The following is a 21,605-nucleotide window of genomic DNA, read 5'->3' as shown; positions in this document are numbered from 1 at the left end:
TATTTATGATTACGACGTCACATAGACAGAAGACCCATTCATTAACTCATCACCAGCTGAGTTTAAAGCATTTTTACTTGAAATCGACTGATGGAGATTAAACAGAAATGGAATGCTTGGAAACCACTGAATGTGTTACAGGATTGTGTTAGCAACACACAAAGGACAAACAATTCATTATAGGTGTTAAAAAATCAATATGCTATATGTTTAGGAAAGAACTGGAAATACACAATTGCTGAGTCATTTATTATTTCTCTTTCATGTTGCTCAGGCCAAAAAATAGTTGTTGGGTGATTTAAGTAATGTGTTTTTGTAGGTGCAAAAACTAGGGAATAACTGGTGAATGAACTGTATGGCCATCTGAAGTGAGCATGCATTGCTGCGTGTGGTAACCTATATCTCAGTACAGTGCTGCTGCCACCTCCTGGTAGAAACGTCACAATTAGAGACTAATGGACCAAGAGATTAAATTGCATGATACCACAAAGCATAATGCAATTAAAAGAAGAGAAAGATTAAGATACTGGTACTTTGAGGACTGCTGGTTTTCTAAGAGAAATGTAGCTTTTTTATTGTACTAAGATTTAAAAAATGAATTATTATCTAAAGAAATGATCAAATAAAATCCCTTACACAAACAAGAATAAATTAGTCTTTCATTTTTTCTGGTTTGTTTTTTTTAACATTGGTTAACCAATTTAATCATATATTTATTTTTCATAAAATGACTCAAACCTGGGACATGTTAAAGGTATGCAATTAGAAATTTGTAAGGTTCTTACTTTGATGTGTTTTTGCTTTTCTTGGTTCGTTGATTAAATTTTTCTGTATAATATCACATTGGATTGTTATTGCTCTTTATTAATCTAGGGAAAAAAAAACTTAAAGCTGTTGGGTAGAATCCCTCACATTTTTTAAACCATACCCATGTAAATCATCCAAAATTTGTTCTCATCCACTACTAATGCCAGTGTGACCCCAAAGATGCACTTTCTGGTGTTGTGCCAAAACAATGACGGGTATTGATGTTGTGGCTTTCACGGAAACACCAGAGTACCGCCAAAATGTAATATCTCTCGCGAAGTCACGTCATATCACAACAGAACACCATAAACAAACCAGAACTAAACTGGTGTCAAGCGACTCAATGTCTTCCTTGTCTGCCAAAAAAACACAAGTAATCACAAAAAGAATGAAGTAAAAATACTTATTAAAGAAACTTTTCTGCTTTGGTTTCATCTTTGCATTCTTCAACAGGATTCCCAATCCCACATTGCAATGCGGAAGATTACCAACATTCAAGTCAAATGACCATTTGTCAACAAACTCAATGTTTGTGATGGCGTCAAAAACAAACTTGCGAGCGGTATTTTCAACCTTTCACATTGGTTTGTGAGTAAATTCTTGAGTTTTCCGGAAGAAATACTTTTGATTATTTTTATCCATGACGCGTAGATGATATCTGTGTTATAATCAATGTTTGTTATTAGGTATACGGCCTGCCCAGCTATACTGATGGGGATAAGCTATGTCAATAAGCACAACACCTACATACTGTACATTCACATTTATACAATGTGCCTAAGGACACAGTAAAAATGCCATTGTGCCCCTTATTATTACTCCTTAACTCACATTACATGTTTGTGGTATAATTTTCCGACCTATCCTTACTGTTGTTTCCTACACTTACATAGCAGACGGAGGACAAGAGACCCACCTAAGCACTAACATGCTTATTAATGCGGTGTAGCCTTTTTAACTATGTTTTGCAATAATTTTAGATCCGTTTAATAGCTTCCAGGCCCCTAAAATCTGACAGGATACTAAGGACGAGACATGCAGCTGCCTGAAATATGTATATTACTCACGCACACACAAGCTGTGGCAGCACTCAGCCACCTACGACTAGGCATACAAAAGCAAGTTGTTACAATACTGTACAGAGGTTTTGTCCCACCCACCTCATTTCTCCCTTTCCAATCCACAGTCAGCCTTCAAGCAGAGATTTATTATAGCCAGAGCCCCTCCTACATAAGATGAGTGGCAAGGAAAGAATGTTACTTCATTGCCAAACACTACCAACTTTACCCTTAAACCTTTTCAAATAATTGTATATTTTTAAGTTTTCAAAAGCAAGTGGGTTTTCTTTGTGTTAAAGTTAAAACTTTGCACTTTTCATGATCCGATAAAGAAAGAAAAACTATTTGGGACATGTTTTAAGGACTTTTGAAGATAATATTTTGAGAAAGCGGAATTTCTCCCACTTGTGTAGTGAATTCAATCAACCATATGCCCACACCCACCTCCAACCAGAATGAACAATATCCCTCACAACGGATACAGAGGATATTGTAGACAGACTGAACAGCATGTCCATTCAGACGGGGTAGAACAAACAGCTTAGCAAACATCCTGCCTTCATAATCGGCCTTGAACATTGCATTACATAAGGGCACTGACAACATCTGTGTCAATACTACACGGGCATTTACTCACAATGAAGAAAACAAGGCTTTTAGTGTTCAAATCAGCTTCCATTAAGGATGAGTGGGTTACACAGTACGACAGTGAATCTGCCACCTTATTGTTTATGAGGACAAGCTGCTTGTCATAGTCTCATGCTAATAAAACAGGCTGCTGTTTGACCTACAGCATCAGAAGAACTTTCCGTCTCATACAGATGTCACATACTTGCAAACACACTTTGTTAGATGAGGTTTCTCGGAAGCTCATGTGTCCATATGGTTGTCACATACTTTAAACCTACAAACACACAATACCTCAGTGTAGAACTTTTTATGGCAACACTTTTTAGATTGTGCCCCCATTTAATTGAATTATTGACAATCCTATTCATTTGCTGTTTCCATTTCCATTTAAAAGACTGTTACAGACTAACACTGGTCAGCCTAACTGTAAATAACAAGAACGCCACGATAAGGATTTGAAAGTAAAGCAGTTGCCAATAAGACGTTGCATGAGAAAGATAGGGATTCAGCTGGAGTGTTATCTAATGTGCTATAAATGCTATCTATGTGCCCTGGCGTGTTGAGGGGAATTATAACCTGTGGTGAATAATTAAAAGCCTTGAGTCTTATTGAGAGAGTGTTTGAGTTTCAGACCCATTTTGTAACAAATGATCAACTTGAAAATGTGAGTAATGCGATACTGATTAGTTTGCTATCCACTTCCTAAAGGACACATACAACACTTTTTAGTTTCAGTGGCTTCTCTGGTTCTAGTAGTTGGAATTTCTAAACATTTGTGTACTGTTGGCAACTGCTGTTTGTTATTTGTGCGGCTAATGGTAGAAGATGAAGGAATCTACTGCGGTTTCAATTGCCTTGATCTGAGAAGGAGAACCTAGAAAACTGCCAACGAGGAGCAATAAAACACTGAAGAATCACTCTTTCCTAACATTCACAGTAATGGTAATGGCAATATAGCGACCCATTTCTGTAGCTTCTATACACCAGCAGTCTCATCCTTTAGTAACCATCCTCCGAGATGACAATGGATATTGTGCTATAACTGAGACGGATGATAAATACTCACATTCAGTCTTAAGTTTTTTGTTAGTATCTTTGTCTTTTTGTTTCATCTAATTCACATTTCATACTAGGGATGCACCAAAATGAAAATTTGAGGCCGAAGCCAAAGCCGAATAAAGTATAAACGCTTGGCCGAATACCGAATACCAAATATCGAATGCGGTTAAGTTTTTCACTATTTTTTAAATAGTGCATAAATAGCCTAGAATACATTTTTATACATGTTTTTTAAAGTAATGTTTATTGAATATTATGACATTTTTTTAAATATTCCAGTAGCAACAAAGTTTTTCATTTATATTAGGCCTTCAAATAAAACAAAACATGCATTCCAAAAACAGCTAAACTGCATTAAATGGGAGGTATGATGAAAAAAATCACTTTCTAATGGTTTTGCGACAGTGATATAATCCCTTTAACCTCATTCAGGGGTACAAAGTTGAAAAAGTTCTTTCCTCCCTCCCTTGTTATTCCACATTTTGTAAAAAGTCAGCTCCAAATGGGACAGATGGATTTTGCTGGTAGGTGACGTCACCTCCTAGAATGTGAGCTCCTCCCTCTCCAACTATCTAACAGCTAAAACACTGCGGTTTAATATAGAATATAAGTTATACTTTATTGCCATATATGTAAATACAAACTGCACTACTTTTTCTGCTGCCGATCGTGTTGGGAGTCACTGCTTGGAGCCATGGACCCATTGTTTACACACATCAGCTGATAGCACTGCATGCTAATGCTACACCAGTCTATGCAGCAAGACCCGGTGTAGTGCAAAGGAAACAATGGGGATGTTAAAGGATTCGTAGCTCACAGCACTAACAACGGACTTGGTTGTGGAATTGGACGGTTTCCAACTTTTACGTGGTGACGGACGATGGAGAGCAGAAAGGAGAGAGTCTGGTTGTGTTTGTGTGCGGAAAGGAGCTGCCGCTGCTGGTTCTGCAGCAACGCGCACACACTTTTCCGACTCAAGATCACTGCACGTTGTTTGATTGCGTCACACGCTACTATTCGGCCTTGCTTTTAACTCACTAAACCGAAGGCCAAATGTTGGTGGCCGAATATTCGGTGCATCCCCATTTCATACATTTTCATGTTTGAAGATGACAAAAGACAAAAGATAAAAACACCATGATGAACAATAGATCTCTGGCATAAACCACACACAATGAATCAAGAAGTTAAAGCTTAACATTAAACACAACACAGCATTATTACCGCTTAATAGTTTGACCATTAGTTCAGCTGTGATCCTAAGCTGGTTTCATCCCTCGAAACACAGTTAAACTGGAAATCCCCTGCTTAGCAGTGGACCACACTCTTAACCCTATTGGCATTGGTAGTGTTAACTTTTAATCACCCTTTCACCAATTAACTGTTTAATCCTGCTCCGTTGCTCCCAGCTCAGCCTGCTCCTTCTCTCACACAAAGACAATACTTCCATGAACAAAGGTTGAAGGAATAGACTTGTGACAGAAAGCTTCAAACCCTGCGAACACAAAGTCATTCTGAAAGATAAAAACAAGCCAGAGACTGTGTGGCAGACTATTTTAAGAACAGACTGACAGCATTTGATTTCTTGTGAGCAAAAGTGCTTTTAAAAATCAAGAGAGTCTTGTAAGACTTTCCGTGCAGGGGAAGAAAGAAAAAAGTCGGATACATAAAAAAAAGTCCAGTGACGACAGTGGTGTGAGCGACTTATTGAAAACCATAGAAAGGAGGGAGTGAGTGATGAATGGAGAGGAGAAGCATGCAAAACTTGAGTCTCAGATGGACACCAACTTGTTTGTATTAAAATGTAGAAAATGAACCAAACACCAGTAAAATGTTAACTTAACATTGTTCTATTTTCAGGTCACACTTATATATATATATATAAGTTCATATGCAATTTAAACATTTGTCTGCAATGCGACCTCACATTTTAGTATAGTATTCGAAAAGGTCTGCTATCTTTTCTCCAATTAAAAGAAAGAAAGGCAAACACGGGTAAGTGCGACACCAGCTGTGTCTTCACCAGCCAAACCCAACCACCAGAGACACACAAAAACACCACAACGGAAAATCTGAAAGTTTGTCTAATCTTAGCTGCAGTATGTTTCTTACCAAAGTGTATGAATGTATTGACAGAAGTAAACTTTCTTTTTGGAAATAAAAGGTCACTGGCGTCATCAGGTATAATTCAGACTTTTCCATCACTCCAACAACTTTTAATCTCTTGGCTTTACAGCAAACATTAACCATTTAGCAAAGTTTTTAAGTTGTTGAAAATATTTTAGTTTTTTTTGGACCCAAAAAATGTGAGTGCGGATGGGCTGAAAGACTAAAACATCAGGAGCATTAAAAATCTAAACAGATAAGCAATAAACAGGTATGCACAGTTATGGATCCGCCATAAACATATTTTCTTCCAGATTACAAAACAATGTTTCGGTGTAGTGTGTACATCACTTCCAGCTTTACTAAGAAATGTCTACCTCCAGAGACTGACTGGTGCCTGGCAGCGCCTGAGATTTTGAGTCTTTAAAAACTGTTCATGCTTGAAGGTGTAGATTGGCACAGAAACACAAATTAAAAAACATCAATTATGTTCTTATCAACAGGTTAAGACAGATATTTTTGGGATTTTGTTTGACTTTAAAGTATTTTTCGTCAACTGGCAGCAGGGTATGTATGACATATGGCAGCAGATGTTATAATGCTGGTGTCAACGTGACTTTTTGCCTGTTCTGATAGAGGAGAATACTGAGGGTGGTACTGTGTATGTAGCTCAAGAAAGAAAAGGTGTAAATGTGAGCATAGAAGTTGCAAACGAACACTGCAGCTCTTGCTCACCACTCACTTGGCGCTTCTTGAAAAGCTGTCATCTACGTCTCCTCACAGTCACAGGCAGGCTGTCAACTAGCCAAGATACGAAAGAGATATCCTCCACCAATCTGTTCAGACAGGCAGCCCTGCTACGTTTCTCACACTCTTACCTCAACGCCATGAATCAAAGACACAAACAAGCAGACCAGCTATACAATTTATTTCCTTATTTCGGACTGCAGAACCAATAAAAACAAGCGTCTGACAGCTGGGTTCACTTGCTTCTGCCTGCCTGCGGACTGAAAGAATTACTCCTGCTTATATTTAGGGTGGTTTGGGTTCATATGAGCCTCAGATGTTAGAAGCCCCTCGGGCCCAGTTCAAACTACGTGAAGTTTGAATGCTTGAATTTTCTGATGATGGTAAATATCAAGATTATCTAACCCTGAATACCATTATACAAACAGGTTTAATTCTTTATTTTCAGTTATTTTTAAACACAAAATCAACTATGCTTAATGGGTTTTTAATGACAGCCATTCTGATTAAAATCTAACATTTATTCGAAGTTGAAGACCAAAAAAACAGACCTTTCAAAAGTTCACACGGTTAGTGAGTTTAAGATATGTTACACTGACTCACTAAACAAAGAAGCTCAAGTGCACATTTTGTATGAGTTTGCATTAATTTGCATAGAAAATACCTTGTTTTGCCAGAGTGAAACTGAAATATTAAAGGACAAGGCAACACAAGACAACTAGAAACACATCCTAGTGTACACCTTCATGTCTTTGCAGTTTGCACCCTATTCAACCCTATTAAATCCAATCCAGTTGAAGACCGTCTCGCTGACCTTGGCGCCTGTGGTAAGTAGCCACAGAAGTTAGTGAGAAAAACACATTTCCACTGAACTGGAAGTACATGAAATATTTTTAGTACTATGACATTTATTTATCTCCTAAAACTAAGAAAAGCGCACATATCAGCACAGGCAACTTAGCCTATGTACAAACTGTGGAAAATGCGACCTAAATCCGTTTTTATTTTTGTCCATATGCGACATGTATACAAACTGTTTCAATAGCACAAATCCGATTTTTTTTTAAAATACGAACCAGGCCACTTTTGTATGTGGTCCTAAATCTGATAGGAACCCGATATTTTGCAAAGTGAACGAGAAGGTCGCATTTATCCGACCATTACATCATTCGGGAAAGGGAGGGGGGGGGGGACCGTCCATCAAAGTTGATGTAATAAGTGTATGGCCATGTATTACCTCAGTACACCTTTTGGTCACCCCAGGGTCACAATCAGTTCATACCCTGTGGCCAAAGTCTCTCGTATGTGAAGACTTGCACAGGTTATATGAACTTTACACCAAGCTGTAATGGTAACCCAAGAAATGTGGTTGCTTTGCTACCGCATTAATGTATGCTGTCAATCATGTTGACTGCTAATGAGGGAACTATTCACTCTATGACGCTAGATAGTGTATCGTGTTTTCAGAAGGATAGAGAAGGCTTGGGAGTAACAAAAGCAAAAACTTTGGTGGTGAAGTCTACGTTGGAGTTTTACTTTGCTTCTTGTGGAGGTGGGTGGGCACATGTGAAGTTGTGAAAAATTGTCAAAAAAAAAATCATAAAACATTGCAAAAGTATTTTGCACGCAGATTTGCTTTGTTCTCAGCAGAACTCTGAGGTTTTTTTATGTGCACTAAAGCAAGCCGGAAGAAAAGAGAATGCAGTAATAACATTGCCAGCATTCCAGAGGTGAACACGGCACATTCTTTTCAGACATGTCAGTAAAGAAGTTGACCATACAAAAGTCAAGGGATCATTAAATCAAAGGAGCGAGTGAGTCAGCGAACAAACAAACTCATGGTAAGCACAATGGTGAAGAAGAAAAAGGAAACTAAAAATCAAAGTGGTGTTAAATGTAGAAAAATGAAAGCGACAGCATGCCAAGCTAAAAACATTATGTGTACGCTAGTACCACTGCTTGTTGTTCTTGTTACATGCATACTTCTATTCAAACCAACTTGTGCCAAGGCATTCATTCACACTCAAATATTTCAAGAATTCTTGTTGTGCTGCTGTCATGCAGCTCCATCACAGTGCTACTCTAGACTTTCAACTGCTGCATTCCCCCATTGGCTGAACGTAAATTTTAGGAAACTTCACTGCACATCAAAAACATCTCTATATTAATGTGTCGTAATGTTAGAACAGTAAATTGTTCTTTTCCTGCTCTGCTTCATTCTTTTAAGAATCTAGATTTAGCATTTATGCCATCAGGCAGAAATGTTATTGGTACAAATCCTCATCAGTGGCATGCAAGTTTTCTTTTATTGGAGACAAGCACACGTACTTGTGACTTTATCTCTACCTTTAAGAACAGTTCAAATCTATGTCTCCAACCAAAGAAACGGGTAAAGCACAGAAAACCAAATGCTGAAGAAGTTTTATGTCATTGTAGCAAAATAGTACGCAACATAAAACTAGAGGTCGACCAAAATATCGGGCCAATATATGTGCATACACAAAGACAAGCGTTTGAAGAGCTGACAGAGGCATGGAATCGAACATAAATCAACTCCAAATGATCAAATTGGTGCGGAGAACCAACACATCTTGACATTTATTTCAGAATATATTTTAATTTTGAAAATAGGACTGTTTCAAGTATGCACCTTTCAATTAAATACACAAGATATGTCCTTACAGTATATTCAAATTTAGTGTTTGTGATAAATATAGCTCGTTTTACATTATTTGCAAGTAGTTGTTTTAAAATTCTCCTTGAAGGAAATGGAAAACACGTTTGGCCAAGCTGAAGTAGTTAGTTTTCAAAACGTGGACCAATTGAGTGAGTAATTGAATAGCCATGGTTTTAGGGCTAAAAGAAGGAGAGTAGAGAGTGCAGACAGTAGTCGGCTGCTCGTGGTTGTGATGTGGACAGTGACTCAGTGTTTCCACGGTGGGATCTGCCAAACAAGAGACCTCCCACCTTACTGCCTCTGTCAGCAATCCAGACTTAATCACATTCAGTAGGAACGGCTGGCAGTTCCTCGTGTCTGAGGGATTTTTGCGGACATTGAAATGTTACTGAAACCCGAAATCAATCTGACAAACAATTGGTTTGTGATTGTGACATTCTGAACTTATTTGAAGTCTCTTTTTGGTAGACAGTTCGTTGCCATGTATCAATAATTGCACTTGGTAACTTTTTGCTTCGACGATATTGTCTAGTCATGATGACTATTGTAAAAACGTTTTTCGCTAACTCTCCTAATAAATTATTTATGCAATGCTATTTTAATTTACTAGAATGATGCAGCCATTTCAAAAAATTCTGTTTCTGATTTGAAAACAATTTAAAACAAGGCTTGATACAAACAAGTTTGACTCAAGTCTGAACACGTCCTATCCAAGTTCACATCAGGTGCCATGCTGCATAGTCCCTGGCCTGGATAGGGTGCCATTCTGTTGTAGACCCAACGCATAAATACTGACATGACATTAATTTACCCAATCAACAAAAACAAAAAATCTCCAACATTTGACCTTTCCTACACTTGATCTTAGCCAAAAGGCAGAGAAGCAATAACATTTGACCTTTCCAAGCATGAAAAATCAATGGGAGACTGGGATGTGTTATGTAGCCAAACAAATGAAACTCAAGTCACTCTGTCACATATTAAAAACATGTGCAGACTGCTCTGGACAACTGACGATGTTTGTAATGATCCATTTATTGACAATAAATCAACAGTCTTACATTGTTCTTGTACTACAAGAACATTCTGTATAAAGTCAATGCTTGAAAGTAGACCTTGTGGTGTTTCTCGGCCTGTCCTCCTGACGTAGAGCTCCAGGGTTTTTTTTTTTTGGCTATAAATGTCCGTTCATTGTGTTGTACTTGTGTTGTGTAGTCTGCAAAGTAACATGCCGGGGTTTCTAAAAATAAGACTTAAAAATCCTGACCGTCAGCATGCTCCATAACTCACCGTCAGCACCACAACCTGGTCGAGAGCGAGTTGATGAGCGCCTATGAATTTTGCTGCTTTTTATCTTTCAAATTTTCACATACAGCATCAAAATATGTTGTACAAAAGCAGTCCCATCAGCTATTTTTTTCCCTGGTTGCCTTGTGTATCTGCGGTGCCTGGCTACAGTGGCTACCGTAAGGAATGTTGCTGTTGTTGACCTACTAAAGCCTGGTCTCTGAGGATCTTAAACGGTAGAACATTGGGTAGTTAAATGCAACATATTGCCTTGGCTCCTCCTGAGCAGGCCACACATGCTTTATCACTGTGACAACAACGCTAGAGGTGAGAAAAGCAAGAGCATGTGTGAAGCCTCCACTGCAGAAATGTCACCTGATGTCTGTTATGTATTTAAACCTACAGATGTAATGAAGTTAGTCCAGATTGACTTTGCACTGTCAGGAAAGTACAAGTTGAGGATAATGCAAATGGAAATGTTGCACTATAATGCTTTATGTTTGAAGTGTTTGTTCCTTCCAATGAATGTTTATCACGTCAAACTTTATTACAATACCAAAACGTTTTCCTAAACAAGTTTGAACACAGTTTTTTCCCGTTTGCATGTTTCCTCTAGTAGTTACTCATTTTTCCTCCCATAGTCTAAATAAATAGCAAGTCTTCCTTGTAAAAAAAAAAAAAAAAAAAAAAAACAATATTGGGATATAATTGTAGCTTTGACAAATAAATGGAAGCAGGTTGAATCCATTGACAATGTAATGACATTAAATGAAGAATCTAAGGTCGTAAAAAAAAAAATGAAAAAAAAACCCTAAATCCATTGTTATTTCAACAACTTGGTCACACACACATACACACAAATACATATAAGTAATAATACCTCAACCTTGATTCTGTTTAACCGCAATCAGTGCAACAAAGACAAACACACAGCTGGAAGCGTCTACTAGTTTCCTTTATTTGACACACATTCCAGACCAGTTTTGCAAGCTTGTAAAACAGCCGTAATAAAAGTATGGCAGCAACAGGTTCCTGCACAAGTTGCTGCCTGGCTTACTTCAACTCAGATAGACATTATATTAGTGGCGATAGTTAGTTACCTTCCAAATGATTGCTTGTAACCAACTTTTTAGGGGATATTTGTTACAATAAAACAAGTATTTGAATTTTTATTTATTGTATTTAGATCGGACATGTGCAGCTAACACATGCGGCCCTCAGTCTAATTCTGTGCGGCCCCTCTAAGATTAATGCCAAAAATTACTCCAAAAATACACAAAATGACAAAAAAAATGTGAAAAAACAAAAGGAAATAATACACAAAATGACAACATACACAATATTACTGCAAAAACACACATCACGACAAGAAATATACACAAAATGAGAAAAAAAATGTGCAAAATGACAACAAACGGAGGCTCTGCGGCAGAGCTGCCGTGAACAGCGCTCTGCTCCAGAGAATAATAAGGTGTTGACAACAAACTTGTGGGCAATTTTGGCCCGTGGAACAAGGTTTTTAGGGGCATTATTGGCCAAACTGAGGGACAAATGGCCCGTGGCCCTCGCTAATTTCCGACATGGACATTTATTGTTTCTATCGTGGGATTACATATTCTTAACGGTGAGAATGTTTTTGACGATATATCGGGAACAACGATATATGGCACATTCTTAGCTGACATGAATGTTGATAATGTGGCCCTTGAATCAGACAATCACATTTCTGTGCCTCCCTACCATGATAAGAGTTGCCCATCTCTTATTTAGATACTACAATCTAAAAAAAAAGAGAGATAACAAAATTTGTTTTCATTACAGTTATTCTTAAGACATGTGATCCCTTTAGATTCCCCGAGCCCAAAGTGAACATCTGGCCAATGAGATGCATTTAAAAACATCCATCTTCAGATATAAATCTGTCATCGTATTCACAATGGGACAGTCAACACACAAGCCAGAGACCAACCACAGGAAGCAAGAAGTAATCTTAGACACTGTGTTGATGCAGGAAATACTTCATTTCTGAAGCCTTCATCACAAACTATTGATCCACTGGTTTTTCCAATTCCAGTTCTGAAAGGCTTGGCGAGGAAAAGTTATATTAAAATGGAATGATTCTTGAACTTTACCAAAAAGTTTGTGGCCATAATTAGAAATGATCATCTGACACACAGCATGTGAGTGATTCCAAGGTCATGTGTGACAGGCTAATAAAACTATGCTTGATGAGTCCACCTGTAGCCATGATCTGCATTCCCCACAAAGCAAACAGGTCAGAGCAGACATTATCAGCCTGTCCATGCCTGCCGTCCTGCGAGGAATGCAGCTGCACACACGCACACACACATACAGTAGCAGTGACGTGTTAACACTGTTTGCACATGCACGACCAGGCAAACATGCGCACACACCTTGGGCAGCAGGGTAATCGCATGCGGTACCCAGAAGGACAGCTGATGTGTTTACATAAAAACAATGCCCAGTGTGAACCGACACGGCTGTCATTGTGGACTTCTGTACGAAAGCAGCTTTTAAAAATCTGGCAATTAGAGCCTCACAATGACTCACATCTGTCTATAATACAAGCTTAGACGTACAAGTGGATAAAACATGGTTAAAACAGCAAAAATCTGTGACAAACAGAACTGAACTTACTTTGTAATGAGATATTCTTCTTGTTTTGCAGCTAAAATATATATAATCGTAAAGGCTTTATAGTTAAATATTTGTTTTATTTTAACATCTGTAAATGCTCCTTATTATTCTCAAAAAACAACGGAAATTTGAAAGACTTCAGTTGTAATACTTCACTGCCTGAAAAACTCCAATAAATCAAGATTTAGCAGTAAAATAAATATTATTTACTACAGGAAAATTTAATGCCTATTTCCTCTGTATTCACACACTGCCAATGCGCTTGGCCAAAAATGCTTTCAAACAGACTTCGGAGAAACTGTGAGCTTCAAAGATCGAGATAAATTTTGTAAATCCAAAAGGAGAACAGGGGAAAAAAGTCTGCAATAATTTACAAAAATGGAAACTGATATATCTCAGAAGTATTACTCGCTTCCGCGAGTAACGCCTGTGCTGAATAACAGCACAATATGACAGAAACGGGTATGGAAACACTAGAGTAGGGCTGCTCAATTAATCAAAATTCGATTTCGATTATTACACCCGATTACAAAAATAACATAGTCGAGAAAAAACAATTATATATATTTTATTTTATTTTTTTTTAAAATACATTTTGTTTGCTAAATAAAACAAACCCACTATTTCGGACATCTGGAAATAATAAAGCTTGGCACACACGTCATTAATATTAGAGTTATTTCACTAATGCACATGCAAGCTCCTCCCCTCCGCTCCGCCCCTCTCAAAGTCAAAGCTAGCCTGCAGGCCAACACGTAGAAAGATGTTGCAAGCGGTTTTGAAACATGGCAGGAGAAACGCAGCAAAAACACTTGGTAAACAAGCAAAACAAGTCAAATTGTCCGATATGGGAACACTTTGGTTTTGATGATGAAGACGTAGAACAAAGACACATCACGTGCAAAATGTGTTTTGTTTTGTGCAAAAGTGAACAGACTTGATTTTAGTGTTTTTTTGTACAAAAAATAAATAACTGTGGTTGACAAATAATCGATTATTTTATTTTCTATAATCGAGCAGCTCTAATGACATGACACCTGCCATTAGCATGAATAAGGTGTCATGAAGGTTGTCAATACCCTAACTCTACCTAACCCAACAAATGCCAACATAGCTCCAAAGGTGTCACGATTTAGCAAAAGGTGTCAAAATTTAACACTTAATGAGTGCCTTCATGACACCTCATTCATGCTAATGACAGATCAATTATGACAGCATAATGTCAGCCTTGTGTATAAAACTTCAAGTAAAGTGTTACCCCAAAAACTATACGTACAGTGTCCTACTGTGGAGGTCTAACTCAAGTGTTACCTTTGCAAGAGTCAGCTTTCTAAATACATGCATTTACTGTCAGCGCTGACCAGATGTTGGTTCTTACAAAACTATGGTTATTCATAACATCTGTCAAGTGAACCAGCGGAGTAACGGCGGTCTTAGATATCCAAACAACACCAGCGGCAGCGCACCAATCACATTGGAGCCTCCCGTAAAATGCACCAACCCCATGAAAATAAAGGAGCTGTACAAGGATGACAATAAATTATTACAAACTCTGACTTGTGGAAACAGAGAACACACACTTAACAACACTTTATCAATGTTGAGCAGCAGTGGGATGTTGTCATTAAAGTTAGCACACTTGGCACAGACAAAGCTACAGACAGAGCTACAGACATTTTACTGCCAGACACCTGCCATTAAAACATTTCCCTTCCATCCTGCACAGTTTCCAGTGCACAACAGTATATTTGACACTGTGGTCCATTATTCATGTCTATTTAATGTTTTTCAATTGTTAAAGAAAGGTTAAAAAAAAATCTATGTGACTGACATTATCATTATTATTATACCAAATAATTACCCTATTTAACCTAACTAACATTCCTGTATCCCTTTCATTCATTGAGTCATTTAATCACTGTTATGATAATGATGATGGATAGATATTAATGTATTTTGAAGGAAAAACACCCCCCAAAAAGAAGAGAATTTTTTTTCATAAAACATGTCTTTTCAAAAATGAATGGATTTCTGATGCGATTTTATGATACTAATGAAAAACTAATAAACAAATTCTGATAATGAGACACAGAGGCAAGCTACAATGGCCTCATGAAAAGGATTTTCAATATCGGCGAGTGGTGAAATAACACAAAGTCACATAAAGAAAAATAGTTTAATATCCCAAGAAAGAGTAATCTTTAGACTATAAATTAAAACAGATTTTTTTCTTACATTCCCACATGCAGTTATGGGCCAATGAAAATGTGTCATAAAAGTACTTTTTTGGATTCCAAGAGAGTTTCAGCCAAAAACCAATGCATATATCGGACTAATCATTAGTGATTTGAACAGTCTATATACATAACTCAAAGCTGATCAAAATTACAATGATCTGAGAGATATGCAAAGTAGTTTACTGAAGGCCCAAACGTGTTTGAGCCCGAAACCCTGACATACTTTTTTCCAAATTTGAGGGGCTGGCATGTCCACCAGATAGGATGTATTGCAGATATTTCTTTATATTCTGAGAGAGTAGGTGGAGGCTGTATTATTATACCAAATTTCAGTTTCCTATGTGATGGAGTTACTAAAATATTGGAAGCTGAAAATGGAAGAAAAATAAGGACAAGTGAAAATTGATATATACAGTATACTGTACCCACCTCATTAAATTGGCCATATCTCAAAAAGTTTGTTGAAATGACATAGAATGACCCATTTATCCAATTTTTAAGGCATCATCCAGCTCACAAAATTCTCTAGTTCATAATGGAAAACTAGCGAGTACCACCACACCCCGTACAGCAGACAGGACCAAGAGTTCACTCACAAAACATTAAGTCATACAAGGGTATTCTTAGAGTGCGTTGGCTTTGCCGGGCACAAGCTCAGTTAGAAGCAGGTTTTATTTTATCCATAAGGAGGGCTTTCATCAGCACGCTGGGTCAGGAGAAGGCTGTGTTTATTCACTGATTCAAACACAAACACACTGTCTTCTACTATTTCCACCTTCACTTTGCTCGTCAATGCTGCTACTAATGCTCGCCTGTGTGCGTGCTTGGGAGGAAAGCTGCTGTGCATATTGGTTGACACAGGTCAGAATATACTGTATATAGCTGTGAGCAATCCAAGGTGAAATGCAAGCTACAGTAAAGCAATCAAGCCTGTATGAAAGTGATGTGCCACTTTCTCTTTCCTTTACAGCTAATCAATTTTTACCTTTTGTATTAACCCGTCATTTCCAAACAACACATGTATGTTTACTGTCAATGTTGTAATCATACATGCTTGTCGAGCAAGTTTGTCATTGGCTGTGTCATGTGATTTCAAGTATGTTTGAGTGACAGCAAGTCACAAGTTGTCAGTTTGGTTTCACATCTAAAACATGTGTTCTCCAACAAGGTTGGAATCAGAACCAGAATAAAAATGTTTTCTCTCTGCAAAAGTTTTTGGAAAATCAAAGCATAAATATTAATTGCTTTATAACGGAGGTGGCATATTTACATTATATTTATATATTAGGAATCAATAGGATGTCTAAAGTTTCCATTCACTCAGGTCAAAAAGAATAAAAACACTGAATAGAGGGGTATACTTTTTAATGCAATAATTGTACGGTTATCATTCAATTTCACAATATATATTTACTTAGAAACATCCACTAAACAAATAAACACCTTCTATATATAACTGCATCCTTTAAAGGGGACATATGATGCTAAATCCACTTTTTTAGCCCTTAAATGCATTTTGATGTATATTTAGATTGTTTAGAAGTACAGAAAAGTTCAAATTAATCTCTTCAGGTGCTCCGTTGATATCTTTATATTCTGTTTTGGTCATATTTTTCAATCTGTTTCGATTTTTCGATTCTCTATTACGTTTTTGAACAATAACGTCACAGTATTTGCAGCGGAACTGTCAAATTAGGACATCAACTCCAGGCCCAAAACTTCGAGCAAGCCACCATTTTATGTCTCGCTTTTATTTTGTAGTCCAAGCTCAAGGATGCCGAAGTTACGAGAGGATAAGTCAAAATGTTTGGTTGTTGGAACCCACAAGCTTCATTACAACGTCTCCCAGCATCAGAACCTTTTCAAAGTGCCTGGTTGAGTTTTATTTTTTATTGAAATGTACCCACATCTGTGGGTAAGGTCATTTTTGTGTGCGCTAAGCACTTCAAGGATGACTGCTTCTGCAACCCCCGCCAGTATAAAGAAGGATTTGCCGAAAGACTTCGTCTGATTGAGGGTTCAATTCCTTCTATCTTTGGAGACGACGAACAGAGCACTTCGGTAAGCTGTAAATAACGCTAAAAAGTGTGATAAGACGTCCCTGTCATTGTTTTGTTAGCATTAGCAGTTGCACCGTCTTCAGACTTCATATGTTAGCGCTGTGTGCTCGTTTTAGATCCTTGATGATATGGCCTACGTGATTTAATTTAAGTCTAAAGTTTTCATTAGTCATTTCATTTTGCCGTTTTTGTCTCCGAAAAGACTGTATTAAAATGCATTTCGTGACGTTAGCTTGGCGCTAGCGTTAGCTCGGTGCTTGTGTTAGCTCACTTGTTAGGGTTCTGCAGGTTCATCATCTTCATTTTCATCTCGCTCCACCGGGTCCGACTCTGGCTCGAACATGTAAGGCTGGATGGACAAGTCTTCTGTTGTTGACATTTTGTAAATAACCTCTGAATAAAAAGTTTATGCGCCGCTACAAAATCGTATTTCTTCTGTCAAACTACAAAAATGGCCGAGCAGGTTGGAGTTGAACCGAGTGTCACCTCTGTAACCTGAAGAGGGGGCGGGGTATGGAGTGTCTCATTTGCTTTTAAAGAGACCGCACCAAAACGAGTTGCTCTCAGAAGCACATCAGAAAAGGGGTAGAAAAGGGGCCTGTGGAGCTATAATAATGAGGAATTCAGACCCAAGCATTGCATTTCCGCTTTCTATAGACCACAACTGTATGATTTATATGTAAAAAGAAAGGATTTAAAACCATGATATGTCCCCTTTAAAGCAACACCATGTAACTTTTGGCCACTAGGGGCGCTAGACCTGTAACTTTCATGTCAAGCGCCCCCTAGTGGCCACAAGTGCCGCAGCGCTGTCACAAAAATCAACAGTCAGTCTGTCGGGCCAGCCTCCCTTGTCTTTTGATTGTGTATGCAGACAGTAGTTGACCTGTTGGTTGAAGAGATATCATCGATTCATTATTAAACAAAAGTAAAGTTAGTTTTATGTCAGTAGGAATCTGTCGCTTTTTAAGCGACAACTCTCCCATCCTTCACTGTCTGTTGAGCTGCAGCAGTGCAGAGGGCTGTTCGGCTGTACTACACTTTTAAATTAAAGAGATTAACTTCCTAAATAAGCCTACATTCTGAATGAACTCCGTAAGTTGATAATTTAAACCGTAAAGGCAGAGCTATCTATGATAAGTGATGTAAACATATGGCCGGAGTAGAAGGAAAAGAAGTGATCAGACCGCTCTCTCTCTCTCCTCTGTCACCGCGCACACACATACACACACACACACACACACCAAAAAGCACCACTTAGTGAAAAATAGTAGCAAAAGCCTTAGCTTCATTATACCAGAGCCTGTGGTCACGTGACTGCCATAAAGTGAAACATTCTCCAGGTCACATGACCTGGTCAAAGACGGCCCGTCTTCTCCAAACTTACATGGACGGTAGGGCTGGGCGATATATCGAATATACTCGATATATCGCAGCTTGTAGTCTGTGCGGTTGTGTGAAAATGACCATACCGTTAAACTCGCGGACTTTTTTTTTTTTTTGAAATGTCATCTTAATGACAACATGCACAAAAGGGCACTATTTTTTTTTAAATATTGTAGTGGCATTATGTACAAAAAGTGCACTTAATTTGTGTGTTTGAAATGCCATGTGAGTTGCATCCTGCACTAATGTCTTGTTTTGAAATGTCTCTGTGACAATTTTGCACAGAACGTGCACTTTCTGTTGACAATTTTATGTTGAGCCACTCACTGTTTAATAAATACAGTTATGTCAACTTTGACTTAGTTGTGATATTCCCCTTTTTTGCATGAAAGTTTAAAATTGGCATATATAATGCAGTATGATCAAGAATGTTTTAATGTAGACATATAGAATCATCATACTGGTGTGATTTTGTGCATTAAAGTGTTAATTCAAGGGTAATGCAAAATATCGAGATATATATCGTGTATCGTGACATGGCCTAAAAATATCGCGGTATTTATAAAAGGCCATATCGCCCAGCCCTAATGGACGGTATTTCAAGAGGGAAGCCCCGCTCAGTGCATTGATAGTGTCAAGCTCTGAATATTGGCCTGAGGAATCGTTGAAAAAAGCAACTCTTTAGGTCACAGAGTCTGCTGTGTGCCTTTAAACATTTACTTATTTCTACTCAAGAGCTGACAAACGTGTGTGTGAAAGGTGAAGTATGCCATTTGCATCATCAGTTTTTTGTTTTAGTTTTCACCTCATTCATTGGAGATTTGTCCTCAGGCTAAAATGACATGGCACACTTCTTCAACATGTCAGGGCAAAATGATTTTACCAGGTTACAGTCATGCTTTAGTTCAAATGTGTTGAGTAACTGTGTAATAACAGACTTTTTGGTAGTATTTTTTTAGTTGTTTTTTTTTTGGGGGGGGGGGGTTATGCATCTGTCAAAAAAAAGCAAGTTTGGCTTGTTGATAAATTCAAACGTACTGGTAAAATTTCACGTTTTGACCAGAAAACAGACTGAGAACCTACTCTTCTGGAGTTTGCATTTACACTAAACTTTTTTAGACGTACACGCAGCTTGTAGGCTGTAGTCGAAGATTACTTTAGGGACAATCAGATTTTCACACAAACCTTTAAAGTCTATAATTAAGAGGATAAAAGGGTTGTATTTACAGAATCACAATCATATAGTACTTGATAAATATGGTCAGAAAGAACAGAGGGGAGTTCATCAACATAAAATATGCATCATAGAAAGTTCTACATACTCACGCTCAAACCTAGTGATATATTTTTTTCTTTAAATTTACTGAAAATCAAAGGATAGTACAAGTTATGACGGGTCTGTGTTGACTAACATCGCCAATGCTGTGCCGCTTTGATTTTCTAGCACTTTCTCATGCCCATTCCCATTGAATAAGTAAACCTTCCCCTGAGTCATGATGCTAGTCACCTAATGTAGCAATAGACATTAAAATACGTTATATACAAGGATAAGAGTGTATTTCACATAGCAACACTTCTGACTACCATCCAAGTATGCATCTGTTTCTTTGAGACTGACATTTTATTCCATTCTTTATTGAACCGTTCTATAGAACAATTACATCATAGCTGCATAAAAAAACTAGATCCTGTTTTTGCTTCTGGACTATATCGTCAGTTCTGACCAGTCCGTGCTGGAGTGAAAACCATTAAACTGAAAGCATTCAGTTCAAGCCTCAGCCTAGAACTGTATGATTTTAGTTTAAGATAAATATTACTCTACAATGTACAAGGACGTTATAAACTCAGGAAGAAACCCTAAAAAGTAGGGGTGAGTATTGGCAAAGATGTTGCAATATGATACGTATCACAATACGTGGGTCACGATACAATATTATTGCGATATATTGCAATATTCTACCCGGTTAATATCAAAATTAAACGTAGAGATGAAAAATCAAGTTGCTGTATATGTACATCAGAAGATATTGATCATTCAGAGGACAAATTGAGTCAGAGAAAATGCAGTGTTACACACTGCCATCATAAAATAAAGTGCAACAAGAGTTCGACTCCTGTCGCATCAAAAGTAAATTTGGACGTACCTCAGAGTCATTACTATTTAAACTCCCAATGAACACCAGTAGTTAGGGATGTAACGATTCATTCAACTCCCGATACGATTCGATTCACGATACAATTCTCTCACAATTTATTCTACAAAATGGGACTCTAGTCAAATGATGACAGAAAAATATTCCTTTATATTTTTTGGGAAAAAAACTCGAAAATACTGTATTGTTTTCCTTTTATTTTTCATTGTCAAAAGAATCCCTTGATAAACTATTCAAAACAATGCAATTTAACTAAAAATAAATCTTGAATGAAATAAATAAAGGAATAATACAAATGAAGAAGAAACCTATTAATTTAAATTCTGGTTCTATAGTAAACAATGCAAAACTGCATAATAGGTCTTTTTCTTTTTAAAAGTGCAACTGAAAATGTATTTGTGCCTTAAACAATTGGACTTAAAAAAAAAAAAAAAAAGGCATTGCACTGATTTACGTCCGATATTTGTTTTGACCAGCAGAGGGCGCTGGTAACCCCAGTGTCGGTTGGCATGCAGATATTCATGCAGTGAAGAAGAGATGCTATGCTAGCAGACAGAGCTAATAGAAAAAACGTGACTTTACAGATATTCACGTAATATTACAGATATTCTTTGGCGCTAAAGGAGCAAGGTAGGGCTGGGCGATATATCGAATATACTCGATATATCGCAGCTTGTAGTCTGTGCGGTGTTGAAAATGACCATACCGTTAAACTCGCGGACTTTTTTTTTTTTTTTTTT

At 37.7% G+C, this 21,605-nt stretch overlaps 1 protein-coding gene and 1 pseudogene across 1 annotated transcript in view; both read right to left on the bottom strand.

Moving 5' to 3' along the window:
- The window catches only part of LOC114476030 (rap guanine nucleotide exchange factor 6-like), a 63,595-nt gene that overhangs the window by 35,296 nt on the left and 6,694 nt on the right, over positions 1-21,605 (bottom strand). The gene's annotated exons all lie outside the window — the stretch shown is intronic.
- LOC114476271 (uncharacterized) lies at positions 9,838-9,972 on the bottom strand (annotated as a pseudogene).

The sequence above is a fragment of the Gouania willdenowi genome, chromosome 14 (genome assembly GCF_900634775.1).
Source record: "Gouania willdenowi chromosome 14, fGouWil2.1, whole genome shotgun sequence".
NCBI classification, from domain to species: Eukaryota; Metazoa; Chordata; class Actinopteri; order Blenniiformes; family Gobiesocidae; genus Gouania; species Gouania willdenowi.
The sequence above is the reverse complement of the archived record's forward strand: the minus strand, read 5'-3'. Positions and strand labels throughout refer to the sequence as shown.